The following is a 10,680-nucleotide window of genomic DNA, read 5'->3' as shown; positions in this document are numbered from 1 at the left end:
AGACAATTCTCTATGATCATTACTATTTTACAAATGTTTGATAATCAGATTGTGTTAGTTCACTCAATGTTTACAGGTTGAAGAAAACTACTCATTTTTATTTTACATAAACAGTAAGTAATGATTTTTATTCCTCATTCAAAGAAGAAATCAGGTTAATATGCATTTCTTGATTTTTCTGTCTGCAATGAGCGAGTTTTGTAAGTATGTTAAAGGTCGGTTCTCGGTCAACTAAAATGTTTACTGAGAAGAAATGTCATGTTTAAACTTTTTCAGAAGATAATAAGAGGGAGACTCCACGAAGTCTGGTTTTCTGCAATAATCTTTCTGTCTGTTGTTGAACAATCTCATTCTCTGACCTCGAATTTGATAACATCTTACATCACAAACCACACCTCTATTCTGGTCAATCCACGAATCAGAAAGCTCTAAATTGACCCGGAAGTCAACTCATTTAAAATGTGGCAACTTCCCGGTTCTTGTTAGAGAGTGCACGGAGTCTGAAGTCTGAAGCCAGACGCTGAAGATTAATGGAGCTAAAGAGAGTGCATAGAGTCTGATGCTGCAGAGAGCTGATGAGTTGAAAGGAGTTCAGAGTTCTTGGATGCAAACGCGTTCAGGATGATCCAGAGACGTTTTGGGATTATAACTTCTGTTTGAACAACCTCGTACGACTCTCGAAGGATTTCAGCTGCTCTCAACGGAGACGCTGAAAGAGTCTGAAGGATTCTATACCGAGCTGATTTATCATCAACCAGGTAACGATCTACTTCGACCAAGTGTACCGTCGCAAGCTGAGATCTGAAGGAGCGTGCACGTTTCTGGTCAAACAGATTAATTCCCTCACAAATCTCTCTGTAAGATAAATCTCCATTTCCATCTTAAACTCTCCTTTCTCCTAAAATCAGTACAGATATTTTAGAAATATCTGAAGCTAAGTCCTCAATCACCACCGTGTGATTGATGTCCATTATCTGTGAAACTTGTCTGTTATTATTTTCATATTTTGTCAAATTAATGTAAATGTTTGATGTTAAACTTTGATTCTGAAAATAAATGACCGCATTCATTTTGATGGGTCAAAGATAAATAACGTCTCTCGTTACATTTCTGTTAAAATTCAATGCACGACATTTACACAGTCAGAAAGATGAGGAACTCGTGAAAAAGTATGAATATATATCCCTATATGACATACTACAGTGGTTAAAAAAGCTGAATAAAAGCCCTCAAATCGGTCCTAACCTGATGAGTTTATGCCTAAAGAGCATGTTTTTGGAGCGACGCCACGTTCAAGCTTTAAATCCATCTATAAATGCTGATTTGGACCGTGTTCGCCCGTTGCTAATCGAAGCTAACAGCTAACGACCGGATGTCAACAGTACGGTTCACATGAAGTCGTCAGTCACTCTGTGGTAAAAATAAGCTTGCACCACCACCTGCTGTTGAAAACACAGTATAACAGTTTTTCAGAACTGAAAACTGCGAATAACTGTGAGACTTTTGGTGAAACCTTGCTCTAGAGTCATGTCTTTGAAAAGCTTGTTGGTAAATAAAAATGTTAATCACGCTTGGTTTATAATTAACTGTTTGATATCAAATTCAGGTAAATTAAACTGTCTGACTTTTAGTGAAAATTGTAGGTTTATTAATTTTAAATGCATTTGAGTAAATAAACACTGAAATAGCTTGGTTCATTGTACCTGTTAGGATTAAGCTCATATTAAGTAACACTGCCAAAGGAGGCATTTACTTATAATATTCATGGATGGGGTAAAACCTAAAACAGATGCCCAATTATTGAAAAGTTGGCTTATAACAGTACTTTAGGGGAACCGCAGAGCTGATTAGTGTGAGAAACTCGCTGCTTACTTAAATACAAACATTTACCTGTTGAAAAACTTTAAGATTGCGACGGTTTAACCGGATAGGTTTTGCTGAACAGTACATACGACCATGGCAGATTCAACAAAAGCTGATCATGCTGATCCTGCTCCAAGTGGTGTTAAGAAGGACTGGCTTGAGAGAGCTTTGACACTGCTCACAGATTTCTTATCTCCATATGGTGGACAGGTGGAATGCATGAACACAACGGAACTACTCGCCGAGCTCAAGAAGGTGGCAGGCAGTTTCACTTCTGTAGCCATAAAGAAGTCGAGCAACTAGCTAAAATAGCACTCTTGCTAAAAGCTGAATATTACCTGGAGGCCAGCAGGAGAGAAGCCCTTGAAATAAATTTGAAACGCGACTCAGAGGACCGCGGAACAACACATGATGAGTATCTACAACTCAAGGCACAGTTATAATTTGAAAAGGAGACCTGGGAGGAAAAATTACAACATGAGAAAGAATTCTCACAAGCTCAGCTGTCGTTACAGGGAGACTCAAATGAGGAAAAGCTACGTGAAGGAGGGGTAATGTACCAAACACTGTGTTCAGACAATGATATTCTGCACCAACAGTTGCAGCTAACATCAAAATCTCTGGACGAGTGCAAATTGGCAAGAGCTGCATTAGTCCAACAAGGTGTGAGTTTACAACGTGAGTGTCTAGCGTCACGTGAACTGTTAACAGCCTGTGAGACAAAACTTGCCGTGGCCACAAATAAAATCTCTGACGAGGAAAAAAGATGTCTGGAACTCGAAAACAAACTGGGTCAGAATCCAGTTCAACCATCAACACCTCCACGTGATTCTGGTATACCACCTCCACGTGATTCTTTTGTTCCGCCTCCACTAATCCCTCATCCTCCGCTCTCAATAGTGGTATTGCAAAAAATAGCAAAATATGTCCAACGCTTCGAGCCAGGGTCGTTGGGTTGACCAACACTAAGACCTATCTGCAAGACCCGTGACATCCAACTGGGAAGCTATCCGAACGTTACAGTTGAGGATAAAATAGGCTTGATCAGGCTCACTTCAGCCAGGACAGTGTTTTCCTTTATTGAGCGTCCACCGGATGCCACAAGGAAGGATTACACCCTGTTATGTGCTTCTCTAATTAAAGAGTATACCCCTTGCGCAGGACCTGGCGGTTATCCAGCCGCCGACAAGGTCATGCAAGGTATGAATTGTAGAGATATACCTGCGTCCCTGAATGTCATTTTTGTAACAGACCTTTTATTTCTGTGATTGAGCAGTTCATTCTGTGAAGATGTTTCTGAAATAGAAAAAAAAAACCCTCTTCATCCTTTAAATAACTGAGACATCCCACCCCCACTTGAGGACCTGAGACAGTTTAAAGTTTGTTTTCAGCATTTCTAACTCTGGAAAGTGTCAAATGAAGACTTTTATGGTTGGTAAGACAACCCAAGGATCCATAAATCTGAATAATATTGGAACACCCTTTCTGTTGTAGTGGTGTCAAGGTCAGCTTTCTGACCCTCCACTACTAATTATTTAAATATAACGGGTTCTCTCTTTTTCGAGTTAAATTTCTGCCATGTGACGAGATAACTGTGATGATTGTTTAAATCAGTGACATGAGACATTAATTTCCTTTGACCCATCAAAATAAATGTGGTCATTTATTTAACAAAATCAAAATTTAACATTAAAACATGTACACGTGATTAGCTGATCTAGTTCTGATTAATAAAACTTGGCACGCTTTACTAATAAGACAACAAGACATTTCTGAAGGCATCTAGATTACTGGCAAAATAGAAGAGTTTAAAGGAAGGAATGAAGAGTTTAAAGGGAGATGGATGAAGGAAAGATGTATGTTTTGTTTACCAGAATTAGCACGCTTCTTTCAACACCAGCTCAAACCTCCGGTACACTTCAGGACGTGCAGAGACTTCGTTACCTTAGACGGGGAATACCTCCGCTCTGGAACAGGAGTCCATTAGTACGTTCCTTTTACAGCGTCTCTGGTAAGAGCGGCTGGGCATCGTCAGAAGTCGTGTGGTTTACTCCGTTGAATAGAACCAGCTCCCTTCGAGGTTGTAGGGCATTATGCCCGGGTGGATTCACAGCAAGGCTGTGAGTCCGTCAGAGTTTCCACTCAGGAGTGGATGACTCCACAAGGCGGAGTAGACTGGAAGACTAGACTGGCTAGACTCGACTGGCTAGACCCCAACTCGACTGAGTAGTTCCAGGAAGTGTGGACTTTTAAAGAGTTCTCACTTCTGGTCACTCAGGACTTCCTGATTGGTTGAAACAACCAACAGGGGGTGGTTTTAGTGATGTCAGAGGGTTATTATAAGTCAAGTGGACAGCAGGAATGTTTAGGAACATTTAGTACAGACAGAGAAATGTTTTGAAGAAGTGAGAAACTTTGCAGGTGCTAGTTGCTCTTATTTACTGTCTGCTAGGTTTAAAAACAATACAGCCCGTTCAAAAAACTTGTTTTCTGACTGTCTCTGACTTTTGACCGACATCACTACTTCTCTTTTAGACAGAAAATCAAAATGCATAATTACTTTGTAAATAGACATTTAACTTGATTTCTAATTTAAATGAGGTGTAAAAATTAATACTGTTTCATAGTTGATTTAAAATGAGTGGTTCACTTCAACATTTAGAAATTTTATGAACTAAACACACTTTGATTATCAAGATATTGTAAAATATTAATGATAATATAAAAAGAGAGTGTTCTTTCAATTGATTACTTCAGGATACAATTAGACAGTCTCTGGATGAGCCAATTTGTATTTCTGGATTCAAATCAATGAAATAACAGTTCCTGTCCCATGAAGGACTTCAGAGGCAGGTCTTGGTCGGAGGCCGAGTTCACTACACTGTGAACCCCACAAAATGGATGTTTGAGTTAACACAGATCACTCCAGGATGTCCTGGTATCACCTTGTACCAACCTCCGACCAGTCTATCTTTCAATGATCATAAATAACAGAAAGCTTATTTTCTGTTCAAAAGAATTCCAACTTTGACATTTAGGTCCCATTTCTGGCCTGCAAGAAAATGGACAGACTTTTTATTCATGTTTTAGAAGAAGTAATACAGTTTTTGTAATGAACTATGTGTTTAATTGGGTGTAGCTGAATATCTAACTTGTTTTTCCTTTACAGCTGACAATAACCTGTGTAGGCCAACAAGTTTACAAACTTGTTTTCTGTTATAAGGTTGACAAAGTGTTTGTATTGTTTAACCTCATTTGAAGTTGATAAGTGTCAAATTATTTTATTTGATGACTTTTTCAACAGAGCAGATTAAAATAATACTTTGTTGAGTAGATAAAAATTCAGCCCTTTCCTTTTGATTGGTTCAAATATACCACCTCTTTCAAATCAGAGATGTGGTCATTTGTTTTACAAGAGAGGAAGACCTCTCAGGAAGGGAGAACGAAACGGAAGGAGAGGAAGAGAAGAGAAATGGATTAAGTAATGAACCCCTCCGAAGGAGGAGATACAAGCTCTAAGACACAACCTTCAGAAGACTTCCAAGGAGAAAATTAGCTTCAACTTTGAGCAAAGTTTGATAGAATCCTTTTCAGCAGTCTCCTCCAACCTACAGTCTTGTCTGTATGGCTTGAGTATTCACCCAGGCCTACAAAACTGGGACTCGCGAAATTACTCACTACCTTTGTCTCCTATACTAATAGGAAATGTGAATTTATTCGCCCAACAAGCCAAGCTAATGTTGGGACGATCCCCCAAGGGCAACTGTACTGCGACCTCTGATGTATTGCCCCTGCCCCAGATACCACTAACCCTACCAGAAATTATCACGTTAACAAATTTAAAACCTGAAACACTAGGAAATTGCGTATTTAATAATGGTACTACTTCAGTAGGTACCCTCCCATGGAACCTATGTAGGACAGTATACTCTTTCTGTGATCTTCCCCCACCCAGAACAGGAAATGAGTCAACTTACCTGTACTGCACCTTTTGCAGAGAGGGAGAAAACTTCACAGACGGAAATCGCGCAAGCGGTACGTCTTGTGATGGCTACGACTTAACCAATTGTGAGGGACTACTAACACAAAGAACTTTTCACATACACAAGCACACATAAGGCAGACAGAACTTGACTCGCTGCAGTGTTTTTGTTCCCGGAGATAAAGGCTCTAGGGTCCTTTCAGATTGGTATTTTCTTTGTGGCCACAAGGCGTACACTGCTCTGCCTCCAAATTGCAGTGGACTATGTGCTTTGGTTCAGCTAGCAAACCCAATGTTCGTATTAAGACAACCACCACAATCACGCGATAAGAGACCCCGTCGTTCACCTATGCCCAAAGTCACTAGATGGGGAGGGCTGACCACTAGCACGGGAGTTCCATGGGAATACAGAATTTGGAACGGTGGTGAAAAATTCTTTCAACAAGTATTCCCTATGGTTGGACTAGGTGAAGTCCACGACCATGTAGAGATCAATAGATATGCACTTCTCCGCCTGATTAATGCCACACAAATGTTAGGAAATGGAACTCAAAATGAATTAAACGCAATTAAGAATATGGTTCTCCAAAATAGAGTTGTCCTTGATCTTTTAGCGGCCTCACAAGGGGGCGTTTGTAAGATAATTGGTCAAGTATGCTGTACATTTATCCCTGATGAAACACACGATGGAGGTGCCATCCATGACGCACTAGAAGATTTGTCCCACTTAAAAGACTATGTAGAAAGCGGTACCAAAGGCGCACAGCCCTTTGATTTCTGGGTGTGGCTTACCTCTGGTTCATGGTGGCAGCTTCTGTTGAGAATTTGCGCCCCTCTCATAGTCTTTTTAGTTTAGTTTTGTTTATTTTTCTCCGGTGTTGTCCCATGCATCAAGAGCATGGTAAACAAGGCCTTTACAGGAGTAGTTACGACATCCATCTCTGACATTGACATTGAAAAGCCCAGCCCATCCACTGAACTGTCGCCTAGGACTTCCACCACTTTTGTTTTAAAATAAAATGAAAATTTGTTTTATAGTCAGAGAACATCAATCCACTCTTGAGATTGACACATCCTACACTGATGACATCTTTGTAATTGACTTTGACAGAGGCGGACATTCTATCCTGACTGAAACCTCACCCATCCCATCTAGACTAGAATTCCTAGAGTTAGTAGTCTTAGCCGTCCAAAGTTGTGTTCTTAGGCTCTGGCCAGAAGACCATGAGTACACTGTACAAGATTTCCTGAACTAAAGACATTTCTTACGCTTTCATATTTTGGTTTTATGCTTTTAAACAAAATTTTATGTTTTCTTCTTTTTATGTTTTATGTTTATACTTTTTGATTGAAACAGTATGCCCTCCTTTGAGTTCTTTGTATGTTTTCATGTTTTGAATAAAAATTGAAGTTTCTTACCTGTACGCATATAGCTCTTAATCAGGGTCTGTAACCCACAAAAACAGCTCTTGCAATTTCCATTTGAAGTTTATGATGGTCCTGTGCCAAACCACAAGTGCCGTGATGCATTGGACTTGATGTTTACCCCATTCAAAGTCTATATTATTATATATAACTTTGTTTACTCTTTGTTTTCTTATTTTGTTGTTCCTTTTGGATCAAAAGGGGGGAAATTGTGAAAAAATTAATAAACTGACACGTATTGTTTAAATATTGTTTAATCCATGCTCATTCTGCAGATTTTTAAAGTTGATGTGTAAGATGTGAACTTTGGTAAACTCCTCAGTTTATGTGTAAATGTGAACTTTTGTAAACTTCTCAAAGTCTCTTGCTCAGCAAAAAACGTCCTTGTATTCACCACCTGCAAAAAAAAACAAAGACACACACGAACTCATTATCTGACTGTTGGGAGCTGAGGACGCTTTTTCGTATCAACATGTTCTTCCTTTATCAGAATATCCTAGCCACATGGACAGCAGACTTGTTACAAATCAAATTAAAAAACACCAGCTCCACAAGATTTATCAGAATGTTCTGGTCACATGGACAGAAGACGGTTACAAACCAAATTAAAAAACACCAGCTCCACAAGAAAAAGAACGCCTCGTACTGATAACGAGAACCTGTGTATGGTATCAGCATGAGAAACCTTATCCTCCCTTCATGATGTGATGTTATTGTGACGCACGAAACGTATAAAATATGTACTGTCTCTTTAAGTTTCAGTGCTCATTCTGATTTCGTTCAGGGAGCAACTCCTTTCTGCAGAAAGAATAAACCTTGCGCTCCGATTTGAGCTAAAGAGAGATGTCTCTGGTTTTTTTCTTTTTATTAGGAGTTTTTTAAACTTTAAAATAATTACTATTTTTCCACAAGACCTCCACAGAATTACAACAAATAATCACAGACCTAGCTAAACAGACGCTAGATGAAAAACCGACAGGTCCCCAAGTTTCAACAATGCTGGCCATGCTCGCGGGAGTAATTACAAAAAGGCTAGAACAAGTTGAAACAATCTTAAACAAAGCCTTAGAGAAATTAAAAACAAGGAAGGAAAGAATACATCATTTGCAAGATGGCAAAAAAGAGCTACAGACAGAAAACACCTCATTAGCTCATGCAAACGACAAGTTAACAGCTGAAATAGCTGCTAAAACAAAAGATTTTGATCTACTCAGCAGGAAACTGCTTGATGTAAATTCAAAATATGAAACTGACATGTAGGTGTTTCAAAGTAGACTCACACAAGAAAGGGAAGAAGCCTCAAAAACGTATGCAGAACTCCAAAAAGCATATGATCAAATAGACGGGTTTAAAATGAATGATACAGCATACTTTAATTGTATAGCTCATAAACATAAAGAGATTCAAACTCTGAGAAACCAAATCTCGGAACTAGAGGAACGGGTTAAAACCCTAACAACTAGAGAACATCCAGTTCTAAGTCCCGAACATTCTTTCAGAGGTCTCCCACCTCCTCTGGGAAGGAGATCTCCTGAACAACCTTCCTATGATGATGCCAAGATGGCCGCGCTCAGAGCAGTTGCAGCTTCACTGGCTCCCGGTACCATCCCAGTTTTTAGAAGTTTTGATATTGACTCTGTGCCTGACTCCGCGCGATTTATGCGTGTGAACTATAGCCGAACCGAACTGATGAGAATAGGAGAGGATTTGCCACGAAATATAGCAGAAATCAGCAACAAACTCAAAGCTACGCTCGGCAGAATGCAGATCTTAAAGTCATATACCTAGAAGCTGCAGCAGAGGCGTTCCAGCGGGCAGAAGAGGAAGCGCTGCTCCCGGCTTAAGAGGAGAGGATGCCGGGCGGGGATTATGGTGAGGCTATGAGCTAACACTAAAGCCGGTAAACTCCCCATGCCGTCTCTCTTTCTGTCGAATGTCCGCTCGTTGGACAACAAGATGGATTTACTTCGTCTGAGAGCGGGCGCCTCAGAAGAGATGAAGAAGTGTGCAGTGCTTTACCTCACGGAAACGTGGATTACAAGGGAAATGCCGGACACAGTCTTCCAGCTGGATGACAGACTTTTTTTCAAGCGGACCGCTGCAGCGAGCTAACGGGGAAATCACGGGGAGGCGGAGTGTGCATTTACGTGAGTAAAAGTTGGTGCACGAACTCTACTGTTGTAAATAGCTCATGCTCGAAGGCTTTGGAGTAAATAACAGTGAAATGTCGGCCACATTATCTACCCCGTGAGTTCACGGTGACTTTCATCTCTGTCGTCTACATTCCTCCGGACGCTAATGCTAATGAATCACTGTAGGAGCTACATGATATCATCAGCTCGCTGCAAAGCAAACACCCCGAGGCTCTTTACATTGTAGCCGGAGACTTTAATCACATGAATCTAAAGGACTGTCTCCCAAGCTTTAATCAACATGTGGCGATTCCGACATGTGGAGACCGCACGCTGGACCGTGTTTACACGAACGTAAAAGATGCATACAAAGCCGAACCCCGCCCCCACCTAGGACTGTCAGACCACATTTCAATCTTCCTGGCTCCTGCTTACATGCCCCCGCTGAGACGCTCCAGACTGGTACAAAAGGAAGTTAAATGCTAGATCCAGGACAGTGGCCCCATACTGAGAGATTGTTTTGACCGAACAGACTGGCAGGTTTTCAGAGAAGCTGCTGAAAATGGAGGTCCACTTGATCTTGACCAATACACATCCTCAGTTCTGGGTTACATTAGTACATGTACTGACACAGTCTCCACTATCAGAAATGTTAAAAGCTACCCAAACAGAAAACCTTGGCTGAATGCAGAGGTGCGTACCCTGCTGGAAGCCAGGAACACTGCCTTCAGGTCTGGAAACTCAGAGGAGCTTAGTAGGACAAGAAAAGAGCTGGTTGCTGGTATTAAGAGGGCCAAGGGCACATATGCACAGAGGATTGAGGGTCAATTAATCTCACAAGACCCTCGGAGCATGTGGAGGGGCATTAAGTGTATAACAGATTATAAAGGAAGGAGTGAACAATGCCCCAAAGACCCATCTCTGCCTGATGCCCTCAGCAAGTTCTATGCACGCTTTGAAGACCCGAACAGACCACCCAGCACCAGACTCACCTCACCACCGGATGAAGAGCATCTCAGCGTGACCTCAGCAGAAGTAAGGAGTACCTTCAGGAGGATTAATCCGCACAAAGCAACTGGCCCAGACAACATCCCTGGAAAAGTGTTGAAGGAATGTGCTGATCAGCTCTGTGAGGTGCTAGAAGACATCTTTAACACCTCACTTACCCTGGAGACAGTTCCCACCTGCCTGAAGACTGCCACCATCATCCCAGTCCCAAAAAGCTCTACAGTGACTGGTCTGAATGACTATCGGCCAGTGGCCCTCACCCCGATAGTC

Source organism: Nematolebias whitei, chromosome 9 (assembly GCF_014905685.2).
Source record: "Nematolebias whitei isolate Nwh7 chromosome 9, NemWhi1, whole genome shotgun sequence".
In the NCBI taxonomy this organism is placed as follows: Eukaryota; Metazoa; Chordata; class Actinopteri; order Cyprinodontiformes; family Rivulidae; genus Nematolebias; species Nematolebias whitei.
This window is presented reverse-complemented; position numbering follows the sequence as displayed.